The sequence below is a fragment of the Callorhinus ursinus genome, unplaced genomic scaffold (genome assembly GCF_003265705.2).
Source record: "Callorhinus ursinus isolate GAN/ISIS: 27379988/994484 unplaced genomic scaffold, GSC_fseal_2.0 scaffold4, whole genome shotgun sequence".
NCBI classification, from domain to species: domain Eukaryota; kingdom Metazoa; phylum Chordata; class Mammalia; order Carnivora; family Otariidae; genus Callorhinus; species Callorhinus ursinus.
The window spans coordinates 82,297,439-82,314,821 of record NW_027397066.1 but is presented as its reverse complement, the minus strand read 5'-3'; positions in this window follow the sequence as shown (position 1 = coordinate 82,314,821).

The window sequence follows — 17,383 nt, the reverse complement described above, 5'->3', positions numbered from 1 at the left end:
CAAGAAGTCATTCAGTCACCAAAAACTTAAGAGCAAGCTATTTTTTTCAACATCTTAGCTTCATGAGAAAATTTTTTTAAAAAAGAATTTAATAGGTACATATTTGGAGACACATGATTAGAATGTTTTGGGCTAATAAAATTATTAAAGCTTACATATTCACTGACACCTAAGCAAGTAATGTCACTAGACGCACAATCCTATGACAATTTTTCTAAAGTCTAAGCCAAGCTATTCAATAGAAATATGTGAGCCACGTATGTAATTTAAATTTTCCTGGTAGTCACATCAAAAACTAGAAGGAAACAGAAAAATTAATTATTTTAACATATATATACACAAAATATAGTTTTTAAAAACTACAAAAGAAATACATTCTTTGTTTCAAAGGAAGTCTTTGAAATTTCATGTGCATTTTATACTTACAAGCTATCTCAGTTCAGATTCACCACATTTCAAATGCTAGACAACTGCTGTGTTTAATGGCTACAAACTAGGTCCAAATAGTTTAGGGACCCCAGTCCTGGGATTTAGTAACTCCAGGACCCAAAACTGAAAAGGGGAATAGGAAGATAAAGTAATACTTTAAAATATCAGAAGTTCAGAGCCAGTCCTTAGTGATGAGATCAAATGTTTGTCAAACGATCCAATTAATTTTTCAAAATGAAGTGTCGCCTATATCATCTTTATCAATAAAAGCTATCTTAAAGTATCCATCAGTTGTCCTGCTACATTCCCACTTGAGTTTTCTTCTTGCGACAGATTACCACCAGGTTTTTAAATTTAATATCCTACACATAAGCTCAGCAGCTTATTTGTGCTTGGTATCCATAGTGAGATTATTATTAAGAATACAGTTAAGGATGCAGTAGGACTATTTTACCAACCACTCACCACGTTGTAAATTCATAAAGAGAAACCACCTGTGACTCTAATGGGGTCATCACTCTCTTGATTGTATGCTATTAGTGCTTCCTTGAGGCTATTTTCTAATAAAACTGCTCACAGAACAGAAATAAGCTTATGAAAAGAAAAAAAAAGTCAATTGGTAATGATGTGAAAAATCAAGCTTAGGTTTTAAAGTCCCCAATCTACAGCATATATTTAAATAGTTACCAGGTGACTGGATGGCATCTGCTAGAGCAATCATTCTTTGCTAAATTAATAAGTTCTACTCTCAGAACTAGGAGGTGCGTTAAAGATAACTACACATATTAGCTGAACATTATCTGTAACAAAATATAGACATGCTCACAAAGCTCCACGCCAACTACATTAAAATTGAAATAATTATATTTGTAAATACAATTTAATTAGAAAATATTAAGCAATCTCATCAAACAGATCAATTTATTCAATGCTTTGGCGCACATTCACATATAAGTTTATTTTAATAGGCTCATCAGGATATAGTTCTATTAAAGCACCTTTACTATTATGAAATAATTATCACCTGATCTTGCAGATTTGAAAATCAAAACCGCCCCTTCTAAGTCAAATGCCACAAAATTCTCTGGTTATGACCCATTACCTGGGATAGCCTGCAGTAATTCAATACAGATACAAAATACCCTCCACCCAGATGACAACGCTGGTCAGGCTCTTACCCGTTCATTTGCTCACTCACTCACTCACTCATTTATGTATTATGTATTTAATTGTCTGTATCTGCATTGAATCTGTGACTCTTTTTGTCAAGGTACATGCACAATTAGGCAACCAAAATGTTATTACGAATTACATTTTTCAGATCTCTTTTCTTCTACTTGTACTTCTCAACACCTGAGGGAGATCTCCTGACCACAGCAACATATTCTGAAAACTCTTTTCTGTCCCATCCATTTTATTCATAAAATACACTTACTTTTCTCGAAACTTCTCTAAAGGTTCTCTGAGTAATTCTTCTGCAAGTCCTACCTGAAGACTTCCTTTCCAGCTCGCCTTCTTATCTTAATTCCCTATTACAAAATCCCAAAGAACGATCCTCGCAAAGGCAAAAACCTCCAAAGAAGCCGAGTAAAGAGAAATAAATGAAATGACGGGGCCTCTAAACTCTTTTTAAAAATAGGAAAGATAGGGACATTCATTTTTTTTTTAAAGATTTAGTTATTTGTTTTACAGAGAGAGCGCATGCAAGGAGGGGGAGACACAGAGGGAGAGAATCTCAAGAAGGCTCCCCACTGAGCAGGGAGCCCCACGCGGGGCTCAGTCTCGCAACCCTGAGATCATGACCTGAGCGGAAATCAAGAGTCGGATGCTCAACGGACTGAGCCCCCCTGGCGCCCCAAAATAGGGACATTCATAATTCAATTGCTTTTTGTCCCATTACACATCCATTCAATAAACACTTAGCAACTAGAAATAAGTGCCAAGAAGCAAAAATGAGATAAATATCCATGCTATTAAGGGGCTTCAATCTAGTGTTGTATATATGTATATGGGGGGAGGAGGTGTTTGTTATTAAAATAGTTCCATTTAAATTTTCTTAGTATCTGGATGAAGGCAATTACTGTAAAGGAAGAAGAATTGGAAAACTGACAGCATTCTGTAGTGTAAGATATGAAAGATGAGCACAGGAGATACAACCTAGATGATTCGCAGATGCATGGCTCCCTTGTATGACTGGTTGAACAGCGCTGTCAGCTGAAGACACATAACATGAGAGTGAATATGGTAAATTTAATTTTGAAGAAGCAGAGCCGGTAATATCTATTTATATATATAAATGGGGGTGGAATTTGATTTTGAATAAAGTGGGAAAGGTTTGGTACAGCCAATGATGGGGTTTATGTAAGTTTCTAGAGATAAGGTCTGCATTTTGAATAAAAGTGGTTGCCCATTCTTTATGATTTTAACATCCTAATCTTCACATCCTGCTTGCCTGTACTCACTCTTCTTATATGCCCCTTACTTAATAGTTTTCCAGTTATATTTACTATTTAGGGTTATACGTTCCCTCAATACATCCCTCTTCTGACATCAGCTCAGAGTCCTTGAAAATCTGTGCTGATGCTTCCCCAGCAATTTCCCTGGTAGCTCATTTTGTTCTATTCTCCAAGTATTCTTAGTTTATGCTTTAATTTCATCTGTACTTTTCCTCTCTTGGAGTTGAGCCGGTGTTTTAAGCCATGACTCCAAGAGATACCAAACAAATGCTGGCTGAGTGAAGCAGCAGCAACACCACTCAAACTTTAGGTCAAGTGTGCTTCTGATCACACACACACACACACACACACACACACAAGCACGCGTACACACACATACATGTCTTTCTGTAAATACACAATAATTCCCTCAGCACTTTCTCTTCTAACCTATCCAATGCTATTTTAAATCCATTTCCTCAAAGGAAGCTTTATCCAATTATATAACTCCTATCCACATGCACTGCTCACAGCCCCACACTTGCTTAGCTGACTCAGTCATTATCACTCGGTTTATGGTCCACCACCCTTCTGAATCTAGTACCATCCATGTGTTCTAGGGAAAATTACCCTCCATGATCCATAGATAACTGCATTTTCAAGACCCTTCCAGGGAGCCTTCACCCTCTTTTTTCAATCACATTTAACTACATATAATTCCTTGACTGTTCTAGACTCTGGATATTACTACCTTCCCCAGAAATGCTCTTCTTCTTAGATCTTCATCCTTCAGAACTCTTAGCCTTCATGATCTTCTCTAAAGACCCCATAATTCAAATGTCACTCCTTCTGTATCTTTTTTTTAAGATTTTTTAATTTATTTTATTCGAGAAAGAGAATGAGAGAGAGAGAGAGAGAGAGAGAGCGAGCACATGAGAGGGGGGAGGGTCAGAGGGAGAAGCAGACTCCCTGCTGAGCAGGGAGCCCGATGCGGGACTCGATCCCGGAACTCCAGGATCATGACCTGAGCCGAAGGCAGTCGCTTAACCAACTGAGCCACCCAGGCGCCCACTCCTTCTGTATCTTATTGCACATTTTACATTACTCTATTATATCTCACAATACGTTTTAATTACTCTGAATATAAAAATATATTTGTATATTAAATCTGTGCTTGTCATCTTTATATAGCCACCCCCAAATCCTTAGCTGAAAAGACTTCTATCATGCCATAGTGCTAACCTAAATAGGCACTCAATACATGTTTGTGAAAACAAAAAGATTGATCTTAATACAATTTCTTACACATCAAAATTTCCAAATCAATTTATTAGCTTCTGTTATGTTATTTAAAGATTATATTTATTGATTTGAGAGAGGGAGAAAGAGAGCACAAGCTGGGGGGAGAGGGGCAGAGGCAGAGGGAGAAGCAGACTCCCCACTAAGCAGGGAGCCTGATGTGGGGCTCGATCCCAGGACCCTGAGATTGTGACCTGAGCCGAAGGCAGATGCTTAACCAACTGAGCCACCCAGGGGCCCCTATTAACTTCTGTTATATACCCACATTACTAAATAAGAAGAAAATAAAATTGGCACTAGAATTTAATGAAACCAACCTTAATAGTGAAGCCTCGTTTAAAAATTTATTCTAGCTAATTGTCCTAATAACCCAGTCATATAACAGTGGTGACATTCATCCATTTATGAGGTAAATTATTTTTTGAGCACCTAGGGTATTCCAGACACTGTGACTATGTCAGAAGCAAAATGACAAACCCGACGGCCACTTAGAAGTTGAAGAAAAAGATGAAAACTCATACAATTGCCTAAAACCAGAATTAAAACAATGAAATGGGACTGGGAAATACAACTATTATCCCACATGTATTTTGCTTCTGAAGAGAAAGCAGATCTGTTGTTCTGCAAACGTTAGATAACGGAAAGGAACATATCTTTTTATTTCCTCACTGTTTGTTCCACTCAGAAGGAGAATATGAACCAACCAACACACTGAGCGTGAAACCTGCTGCTGTGTGGATTCTATATTTTTTTTTGAGGAGAACAAGATGATATTGTCATGCTTCTCCTTCCCCCAGGACATCATACCCCTCTTTCTATATCCATCTAGGGAATGCAACACTCAGAAAATAACTGGCCAGAAAGTAGGAACAGGTCTTAAGCACAAGCATGGAAAGAGCCAGAGGAGTAGAACATTTTGAGTACTAGTCTTTTTCACCTAGTGCACTGATTCAATTTATTACAAAAGGAAGTTGGGGTGGGGGAGTTCAAGAAGGGGCATCACATATTGAACTTCAGTAGGGTTGCATTAGGTAAAAGGCTGTCAAACTCCAGAAATGGAAATGAAGACTATGTACAACAATTTGCTCTGCTCTTGTCATGCACATAAGATAGAACCAACCAGAGCAAGTACTCAAGTGGCTGGTGAGTGAGGTCAAAGGCAATCCATACACCGTATTTGTTTATAAACACCAGGTATAGATCTATTCCCTTCAAGGAAGAGGCAACAACAAGCAAGTTAAAGACATCCTGTGCAGGACAGGAGAACAGAGCATAATGATGGAGACTCAGAAGAAGACCATAAGTCTGAAAGAGATCCACCACAGGAATCAGGGATAATGTGGAAAAGAATGTAATCTCTATGTCAGAGAGAAACCACATGACAGCGCAGGTTAACAGGTGAGCATGGCAGCACGTGAGAGCAAGTGTTTTGAAGATTCCAAGGGAACCAAATACAATAAAGAGATTTAAATTTTCTTTGGAGGCAATAGAGAGTAGGGAAAAAAAGAGGGAGAAGACAAAAAAAAAATATGAGAAAAGGTCAATAATGAATACAGAAGATGTCTTATTTTAATTAGAAAAGAAAAATCCATACATTAGGAGACGAATAAATTTTATTTCTTTAAAGATTGTATTTATTTATTTGACAGAGAGAGACACAGCGAGAGAGGGAACCCAAGCAGGGGGAGTGGGAGAGGGAGAAGCAGGCTTCCTGCCTGAGCAGGGAGCCCACTACGGGGCTCGATCCCAGGACCCTGGGACCATGACCTGAGCCGAAGGCAGATGTTTAACTGACTGAGCCACCCGGGTGCCCATAGGGGACTAATGAATTTTAAAATCTTGATAAAATGAATGACTTTATTGAGACATATAAGTAGCTCAGACTTAGTCAAGAAGAAGTAAAAACCTGAAACTGCCAAGAATATCATTTTCTTCTCTTGTGTATACTGTCCTCTTGCATAACCAACCAGGGGCTAAAGCAGGTGTGAATTCACTGCAAGGAAGGACGCCCTCATCCTACTCCCTCGCCCAGCAGACCAGAGTTCTCTAATGGCATTCCCCCACCAAGCCATGCTTGGCCACCCACCATGCGGGAGACAACTTGCTCTTGCCTCATCTTTTCCTTGAGTGCCTTGGGAAGAAAAGTGTTGTGGTTTGAGGGAGAATGTAGCTTCTCCTGAGACTCCCTGAACTATACTCATAGCCCAATCTTGCCGTAAGTTTTTAAAGACGTTCCAGTGCACTCCTCCTCCTTCATGTGTAATTGTCTTTCTGAATCCCCTCTTCTCTTCCCTCATCAAGATGTCTTAGTTTGCTAGGGCTGCCATAACAAGATGCCACCAACAGGGGAGTCTTACACAACAAGAAATTTCTTTCATAGTTCTGAAGACTGGAAGTCCAAGATCAAGGTGCTGGCAGGATTGGCACCCTCTGAGTCCTTGCTCCTTGGCTTGCAGATGGCGACCTTCTTGCCACATCCTTTGTGTCTCTTTCTGTGTATCCCAACATTTGGCTATAATGACATCAGTCAGATTGGACTAGGTCTACCCAACAGCCTCATTTAACCATAAATACCTCTTTAAAGACCCCATATCCAAATATAGCTACATTCTGAGGTGCTAGGGATTAGGACTTCAACATATGAATTTTGAGAAGACACAATTCAGCCCAATGTATTATAGATGAACATACATGAGTTTAGGCTTCCCAACTGCTTAGCCCATGACGTGTCTACTCCATTTACTCTGCTCTGTATTTGTCTACATGTGACTATGAGAAAGTTGCTTCTTACCTCTATGGATATCAAATTTCCTCTTTTGCTAAATAAAGATTTGACTATATAAACTTTGCGGTATCCTAAAGCCTTAACAGAATCAAGACCCTAAGTCACTGTGTATAAATTCAGTCAGATGTTACAGTGAGAGGGTATGATGCTGAAGAAGAAAGTGTATAAACTCAAAAGAAGGAGACAGCTAAGTTTCTTCCACAAAAGTGAAAGCCCCATCCCCCTTCTCGCCCCACCCTAGAGAGGCAGGAAGCTGGAGAAAAAGGGGGGTGCATCATGCCACCCTCCTGCCTTGGCCTCTAAAGCTCTCAAAGAGGCCTGTCTGTAAGCCATCCGCTGTGGACTTCTCCTTTTTCACACACATATTGAGCACAAGATGTCATTGATATTTACCTACCTATCTACATAAATATGTGTTAGACCTTCTTACATGTATTTATATAGTTTACAGTATTTATTTGGCAAATGCCATGTTTATTGTCTTACCTTTTTTTCACTTTTAACATCTCTGGAAATGGGATGCTTCCTAAAATCTCTTTGGCCCAGCTACAGTCGTGGTGGATCTGTCATTGCTGGGCCACGTGTATATAAATACTTGAGGGATGTTGTGAAATTTGTACCAAATCCTCAGAGACAATAGTGGATCATCCTTTTAAGATGTGCTATCACTGATGCTCTTGATGTCAAAGAAGGTAGTATCTTGTGGGAGGAAAAAAAAATACCGAAAGTGTTAAAAAACAAATCTCACAATGATGTGAATATGCTTAATGTCACTGAACTGTCCACTTGAAAAGAGTTAAAATACTAAATTTTATGTCATGTATACTTCCCCACAATAAAAAATACAATACAATAAATCAGAAGACTCAGATTCTAAATATGAAGGCATTTATGAAACATACTAACCAGTTTATTTCACTTTCTTCTGTTCATAGACATACAAGAGTAGTATGTGATAAAAAAGCTGTGTCTAAATCAGAATAAATAACATCTTCTAGTAAATACAGAATAAAAATGCTCAAAGATAAAAAAGCATCGTGTCATAGATAATTGGAAGATTTTTTTTTCTTCTAGAGGTATATGCAATACTGAGGTGTCTTACAATCAATACATCTTAAATTCAATTAGATATGCTATTTAATGAGGTCCTACTATGTGTCGGGCACTGTGGTAAGAACTGAGAATACACAGTGAAAATGGGCCATGCCTTTAGTACATGTAGTTACTAAAAAATATAGTAAGAAAAATAATTAAATGAAAGATGGTGCTGAAAGAGGGAAACATATATGCTCTTGGGGCATATCTCAGCAGGATCTAATCTCATCTGGGCCATCATGGAAACCCTCTTTGGAGAAATGATACCTCAGCTAAGACAGAGGATGAGAAGCAGGTCACCAAGAGTGAGGAAAGAATGACCCCCATTGAAAGGAGTGGCTTGTGCACAGGCCTGAAAGTAAAGGATGAGCATGGTTAACTGGGAGAACTCCGAAGTCCAGCATAAGTGAAGGAGAGACGGAGAGACAAAGTGGGGAGACAAAAAGAAAGCTGGAGGGGAGGGCAGGGGGGATCATGGCACAAGCCACTTGTCTTCCCAAGTTACAAGGCTGCAGGTTGATCCTCATGGTGGCAGCCTGAGGGAGCTGTGCACAGCACTTGCAGCTTGGCTCTTGTAGGTGGTAGGAATTTCCTCTGGATCTTTCTTTTTTAGCAAACCACCCGTGACGTCTCACAAGTTCCCCTCAATGCAGAGGTGCTTTGTGTTGCAAGAACTGTCTTAATTTAGCTGTTTGAAAAGCCTGCTGTCCAATTGATGAATTAAAATTCCAACACTTAAGGAAAGTCCTAATATGTTTATACATCAGTCTATTTTGAGGCCACTGTCTTTTTGGTCAACCTATTATTCTTGAGTTGTCTAATGCCCAAACAAGATGCATCTCTATGAAAAGTAATGCCCTTAAAATATAGTTGAAATTATTTTTTCAACCAAGCAGATTAATCTTCGAATAATATGAGTGTTCTAAGAAATTTTAAATATTATACACATTTTCCTCCATAGTAACCATTTACACTTGACTACAGTTCAATTTAGTCTGATTGATGTGCTTGCATAGATTTCACCTCCACATAAGATAATACAACAGTAGTAAAAACAACCATAATAACGTGGATGGTTACTTTTATCTAACAGCTTGACCCCCTAACATGGGGTACCTACATATTTCATTAAACATTGTCATAGCCCACTCGGGCTGCTAGTACAAAAATACCATAAAGTGAGTGGCTTATAAACAACAGAAATGTATTTCTCACAGTTGTAGAGGCTGGAAGTCCACAATCAAGGCACCAGCAGATTCAATGTCTGTTGAAGACCTGCTTCTTATATGACTGGCTGTCTTTTTGCTGCAAATTCACATGGTGGAAAGGGCAAAGGGTCTCTTTCTCTCTGGGGTCTCTTTTATAAGGGCACTAATCCCATCCATAAGGATTCCACCCTCATGACCTAATCACCTCCCAAAAGCCCCCACCTCCTAAACCATCACCTTAGAGGTTCGGTATTTAACATATGAATTTTGGAAGGACAGAAACATTCAGTCCATAACAAACATTACTTCTGAGTGTGTCTGCGAGTGTGTTTCTGGATGAAATTCACATCTGAATCGATAGGCAGAGCAAAGCAGATCACCCTCCCTAGTGTGAGTGGTGCTCATTGAAGCCTGAATAGAATAAGAGGCTGAATAAGAAGGAGTGTTTTCTGCTTGACTGTCTTTGACACAGATTACAATTTACACTACTTGTTCTCTTGGTTCTCCAGCTTGCTGACTGCAGATATTGGGTTTACTTCTCAGTCTTTATAGTTGCATCAGGCAACTCCTTTTAGTAAATATATATGTGTAACATATATGTGTGTATATATATATATACACCTATGTTTGTAATATACACACGCACATATATCTTGTTTGTTCTGTTTTCTAGGGAAGCCAGGCTACCTCAGAAGCTACCAGAATAGAGCCCTTAATAAGTCCCAGGCATTGTATTAAGGTCTTTACATTGAGTCCAATTAGCCTGGTAAGCAGCTAAAACATAAGCACCATTCCTATCGCCATTTTGCAGTTAAATAGAAAATGAAGCCCAGAAAGATCAGGCAAATTTCCTCAGGTCAGCTAATGTATTCAACTTCCTGAAAACCATATGGCCTATTTATCTATTTTACAAACTCTGATGTAGTACATATGCCAAACATGATTCTAAACGTTCTCCAAACAGTGCTCACTTAATCCTCCCAGCAACCTTGTGCAGCAGACACGGGGACGCTGAGTAACTTATTGAGCAAGGCATAGGATGGAGTTTCAAACCTGATCATCCGACTCCAGAATTCTGAGCCTCAACACTTGTCCCAGCCATCGGAAGCCAGACTAGCCAACAATTTCTATTCTGTGAATTCTCAGTTTTATGCCCTTGGTTGAATCATGTCATCAGAATCAAACTCTGAGACTAAAATTTCTCATCTGTAAAATGGCAACTACAGACGACGCTCTGAAAAGCAAATGAGATGATACACATTTCATTATTATTATAGTTGTCATGGCGGTCATCCTCAGTCCTTCCATCGCTTTGTAACTGTTACTGTTATTGCTAATGATTTATGTTTGTTATATGCTATGTTATCACTAATTGGATGATTAACCCTCACAACTCTGAATGCTTCGTTAAAACTATTGCACACTGTCATCATCTTAAGAGGCTCCGTGTAAATGAAGCTTTATCACCTATTGCTTATTTGAGGCTCTGACGGAGGCCTCAACAAGAACAAAGAAGGAGGGAAGGACAGAGAATCAGGGTGAAGATGGCTTAGAAATCCATTCTGAGTTGGAGATCTCTCTCAGGAGGTAGAGCCAAGGTTTACTTTGCCACCACCCCACATCCAAGAGCGGAGGCCATTATCTTCCATTCTGTCTTGGAGTTTGGAACAAGTGCCAAAGGCAATCCAAATGGGCCCAGCGCCCCCATCTAAATCTTTTCTTTGAGAATGGTACAATCCAAGTAGACCATCCAAGCAGGGATATAAATGAAGCCACAGTGAGCATTTAAACATCAATCACTAAATATCCATGTTCACCACCAATTAAGCATAATGAGTGAGGTAAAAATCTCCCCATCTCACCTGTAGCTTCAGAGTACTTGGGCTGTTTGATTGACTGACTTCTTACCTGAGTTTGTTCTCAGCCCTGGGTCCTTTTATCAGCTCTGCTTCCTTTCCCCCCACTCCTATGCCTCTTGGAAAACTTTGGGGTATTTTTCTAGCTAAAGTCAAAACCTCAGTTGGCTGCATGCAACACTTTTTTTTTTTTCTCATCAGCTCCCACTCCAAAATGCTTTAATCCAAAAAAAATGTGAGTTGCCATAGTGACTCCTATTGTAGTTGCTAGAAGCTTTTACAAGATGCAGTCATGCTCTTATTATATTTCAGTTTTTTAAAATTTCCAGCAACAACAACAACAAAGGAAAGCTTCATTTGCTAGAATAGGAAGTGGAGTGCTTAGCAATGTGCAAGCAAAATGAAAAAGTGCTGAGGAGCAGGTATCACGGGGCCCCTACAAGAGCCCCAGGGAAGAGAGCCTTCAATGCTGACTGCAGAGTGAGACATTTCTAAAGGAACAGATGCTAATACAGAACACAGATCCTCCTGTTCTCTCTAGCTTAAAAGATCGTCTCGATTTCCAGAGGTCTAAGTAAACGACTGAATAAGTCAGCCAAAGGAAATCTCTGATGTGTACTTGAAAGACCAGGGGTCGGCAAACTATGGCCCACATGCCAAATAAGCCCTGCCACCTGTTTTTTAAATAAACACAGGCATATAGACACATCCATTCCTTTATGTATGGTCTGCAGTGGCTTTCACACTACAGTAGCAGAGTTGAGTAGCTGTGCAGAGACATTATCACCCATAAGCATAAAACATTTACTATTTACTATATTGCCCTTTGTGACAAAGTTGGCTGATCTCTGCTACCCGGCTGGGAAGCGGTAAAAGAGTTAAGAGAGAGGGAAGGTGGCCAAGCACATTTTGGAATCCCATTTGGATATCTGCCTGGTTTCCCCTAAAACCTTATTTACATTCAGATTTAGAGCTCTAAAACATGGGAGGAAGTCAGCTTCCCTCCTGCGTTTGAGCACGTCCTCTGAGGAGCAGATGCCAAGATAGGGTTAGACCACAAAAGATTGGCTGGAGAATAACCCTGTGAGGGGCAGAGCAGGGGAAGCTGGAGGAGGCAGGGGAAGGCTTCGGAGCGGGCTGCAGGTGTGACTCCAGCTGAAGGAGAGGGAAAGCAAGGAGGGTCGGGAGGAAGAGTCTCACACTGGCAACGCAGCTCTAAAGGTTTCAGCCAAGCCTCTAGAGTCTGCAGGCCTGAGTTACCCACAAGAGGAGTCCCGCCCTTGCAGGAATGGACTTGCCTTAGCGCCAGAAACAAGGGTTCGGAAGGCAGCAGCGAGGCCTCCAGAACTTACGATTCACAGGGCAGATCCAAGTGGAGCGTTTGTGTGACCCTCATCCCCCTGCCTCCAACCCACTACTTCAAATTTAACTTACATCCAACCTGCTCATGACTGTTGAGAGGCTGATGTGAGTGCAGAGCGCTGCACTAAGTACTGTAATGGGGAGGGAGAGTGCAAAGCACAGAAAATTCACTAAGAAGTTCAAAGCGGGGTGAAGATAACTTTGGAATTGTTGACGGAGGAACAGTGACCTCTGACTTTTCCCTGCGATTGTTTGTTAGGCTCTCAGAGCACATGTAAACCTGGAAGACTCTCCTCCCGACTTTGTTCTGAGCCGTCTGACTAGACGGCCCACAGAAAGGCTTATGGTATGTTGGTTCTCAAGCTCCTGCCCCATGGGCTTCCTCTCTGAGCACTGTCTAGAGAGATGGCCCACTGATGGAGAGCAGATATTCTACACGTGAAGTGGGACAGATGTCAAACTGCTTTCAAGTTTCCAGCTATTATTCCTGCTTTACAATGGAAACAGGCAGGGATGAAAAAGGGATTTCAGAAAGATGAATTCATATATCATTTCGCACAGTGCAAAGGTTTGCATCCTTTCTTTCTTTTCTTTCTTCCTCTGTCCAACCTCCTTGTGTTAAAATCTGACTGAGGAGTCACTATGGCCACTAACTGATAAATATTATAGCCCGGCATCACTCCAAGAGTGCCAAAATATTGTTAACTAAATATGGGAATGAATCGGGGTTGATATTGATCACGCATGTTTTCTCTCTGTCCCAGCAACTTGAAAGGATGACCCGGAATCTCAAGAACCTGTTGGCTATTGCCTTAAAAAGCGGAATTCTTCTAGAATAGCACTTGAGTTTCCGAATTAAAAGACACCTTTCTTCCAGGAAGGAAAATCAACAGGTCAGCCTTCTCCTTCCATTGTTTTCTCACCAATACGTTAAAGATCAAACCAACAGACCCAGATATTTGTTCATCTGGAAACTATGTCACCCATTCTCGTGCCCTTGTTTCTCACTGCCATGTAACAAAGCACTGCCACTTTTGTCCTGCCCCCATTCAATTCTAATTGGTATTAGGAAGGAAATAGAAAAAGGGCAAATAGCTTTCTGCCGCTCCCCAAAAGTTAAAAGCTGGTAGCTTTCAGGGTCTCCCACCATGATTTTCTTTCCTTAGTAAAAACTTCGTTAATGACAGCTTGCTGGTAGAAACTCTTGCTAATACTGCAGAAAGAAAGACACCCAAATGTCCAAACTTTTGTTTATCATCCATTATACAAAAAGCAGTAAGAACTATATTAATAAGCATCATATTCACAGATATATTTTTCAGGTCAATCATTCATACCTTATGTAAGACCCAGAACTTACTGATGATAGTAATTTTGTAAAAACGCATTCTGAAGTTGAGCCTCCCACGATCTCACCACCCACAGCACCCATTCCAGGAAGAGCAAGGGTGTGGAACTCAAATTTACTGGAGATTAATCAAGCACGAATAATTTTAAAAGATCATAATTAAAATTAATAAATGATTACAGCTGTCAATATATAAAGAACTCTATCCTTAATAGATTTGTTCTTTCTTCAGTCCTACCTATCATAGAACAAAATACAAATCTGTGCACACATATATATAATACATATTATATACATATGTACACACACACACACATATATATATATAGAGAGAGAGAGATGTATTTATAGATGTTACTATCAATAAGAAAGTTATCAATTAAGGAAAAATCAAAAGACATTTCCCCTGTGCTGAAACCTACTTCATTTGAGGTCAGTGATTTCCAAACATTTTAGTGCCACGTGCCCTTTTATCATTTTTCTTCTATGTGTCCCATGTTTTGAAATAGTCCATCAAATAACTAGAGCTAATTAAATAGAGATTCATGCTTTCCATTTCTATTCATCAAGGAACATGTAAGTGTTCATCAGAGCTTCCCCATAGCTTATAATAGTTACCTCATCACCATGAGTTGATATAATTTTAGCTTGAGGACAAGAGACATGGTTTTAGCCAGCAGCTAGAGCAGCTTCATTTTCAGTAGATACAGGGTTGTTTTAAAAAAATGATGAACTTCGCCTGCGGGTCTCCATTGCTAACTTCACAAATCCTTGAAGAGCTAGAGACACTGTCAAGAAATGTTGTTCTGAAACAGCAGAGCTCTTTCTCAACCTTTTCCCCACCCCAGTATTGCAGAGATACAACCCACTCTTATAGGTAACTATTGATCACAGTGGCAGATTCTATCCATGCCGCCCCACAGGCAAGAATGTGCTAGAATCTGGGGGAGAAAATGGAGCCTGTCGAGAGGAGAGAGTGTGTAAGTTGAAAAAAAGTGTCACAGGTAACTTTGATTCAACCTTCATTTCATCTCCTTGGTTGAAAATGACTGCTGGAAGTTATATAATTCCTGAATAGAAAGGGAGTTTATTCAGTTATGAAACTTAAACCCTTTTCTATGAACCTGAGATGTAGCTGGATTACTAGGGAGATTCTCATGATCTGAAACATTTTCATTAGTTCCTCTGAACTTTGGAACAGGCAAGTCATAACCTTCAGTCACTCCTAAGGTCCAATCACTCTGAGAAGAAGTGTGACTCCAGAATTCCTAAAGACTGAGTCTGGTGGGTAGAACGTCCATCACATGAGGAGCACTCAAAGATTACCCAACACTCTCAAAAAATACAGGAAGGGGGGCTTTCAGGGACTGTGGCCAAATTTCACCGCAAATTCCTCCGCATGCTCCTTTCATTCCAGCTCCTGGGTGGCCTTTTGCTTTGGAGGAAGCTACTTTGAATTTCAGATGCTAAGATAAAACAGCATGAGGATACACACTGAATGTGGGAGGCAAAGCTTATTGTCCCCTTCCTTGTGATTATGAAAAATGCCTCCCACACTCCCAAACTTAACATTCCAAATGAAACAATAAACCTTAAATCCACCAATCTATTTTGGAAATGGTAGTCTTAGATCTGCATGAAGTTGATTTTTATTGAACTTTGATAATCTGCCAGTGTCTTCATCATATTTTCCAGGGAGCTTATTATTAGCTGTACTCAAAGCACATGGACACCTTGAATACATTAGAGTAATCCCCATAGCTTTATCTTTCAAAAGATTTTGAGCTAGAGCTTTGGCTAATTTCATTTTCCAGTGGAAGTCCAACCCTGCCAAGGATTCAGAATTGGAAGCATTCCCAAAACCAAGCCCATTTATTTTCAATGCATTATCTTCCTCCTTAGAGTATTGCCAAACAGAAGAATTGTGCAATTTTTAAGCTTGTAGATTATGAAGTTAGTTCCAGGTAGTCGATAATTTGTATTTATGGAGTTAAGAAAGCTATAGCACAGAAGAAGCCTAAGACATAAATAGAAGGTAGCATAAACAACTGATTTCCAAATTGAACAAGTAGGTAAGTTATATCTAAATAACAGAAGGAGTATAGCCTACATCCACCAGACTTCCTTTTTTTACATTGGCATTCCCCGCATAAGCAGCATAATTACACAGAAATGTCCTAGAATAATAGACTCACTCAACAAAATACATCGGGCATCCAAGCTTCATTACTCTGAGACTGTTTCTCACATGAGAGAATGAAGACATGGAATGGCTAAATGCATATTTCAGGTCACACCATGGCAGACCCAGGCTTCTGGGGCTTAATTTCTTTCCATTACAATACCTAATTCCAACTGAAGATCCAAAAATGCATTTGATTCTTCATCAAAAATGATGGGAGTGGACTGAGGAGTAGTAACTCTGGCTGTGGAGGCCACTGAAGAACATAGCAAGTAATGATACAGGAAAGATGAAGTGTTTATTGTCTGTGCTGTGGCTGTGTTGGTGGGTGGATGCCAAACTCCTTAATGAGGAAAACTTCTGGAACTAAAGCTCCTTAAAGCAAAATATCAATTATTAGCTGTCAATAGAAGATTGACTGCATGTGTTACGTTATGGAATAAAAATGACATTGGCTACTCTGCATCTGCCTGGAAGCTATTCCTCCACTTTGGAGACACAGAATTGAGAAGAGCCTTCTCCAAAATCAGACATTTTCAATGCAGTGTGAAGTTCTCTACACGGTTACATTTTAGAGATACGGTAAAATCTTATAAAGTTTGGTTCATTTCTTGACATGTGACATAAATAAACTTAATTCCAATGTTAGTATAATTGTATCTGAGCTCCTGACAATCCTCTAATGAATGATGCCTCATTAAAATATTGGAAGAATAGGGGCGCCGGGGTGGCTCAGTCGGTTAAGCAGCTGACTCCTGATTTCCACTCAGGTCATGATCTCAGGATTGCGGGGTTGAGCCCCACATCAGCCCATATCAGGCCTCACATTGGTTCCGTGCTGAGTGCAGAGTCTGCCTGAGATTCTTTCCTCCTCCATTTCCCTGCCCCCCTGCTCCTCCCCGTGCTCTCTCTCTCTCTCTCTCTCTCTCTCCCCCTCTAAAATAAATCAATAAATAAAATCTTTAAAAAATACATATAGGAAGAACAAACTTCTAGCACTCTTAAAAGAGACTAGCAACTCCTATATTGTATTGAAATTGAGTTTTATTAGAATATATTCCCTATGAGTTCCCTGAGGACCCTAACAATATCTTATTTACAGACTTTAACGTTGAAACTCAACAACATCAGATCCCTATAATATTTAGTAAAATGATTTTTATTCAATTGAACTGAATATAATCATTTTTTTCTAAATGCAGAGGATTGGATATAGATTAGATATTTGCATTTCAATGCAGAAGTTACCAGAAAAGTAAATCAAAAGGGGATCCATTGCTATTTTCTGAGGACAGTGATGGCTCATGTGGAAGAGTTAACTGCCCCCCTCCCCCAATCACCAGAGCATAGAGATGACATTGAGAAGTGGCTTCACAGTCACAGA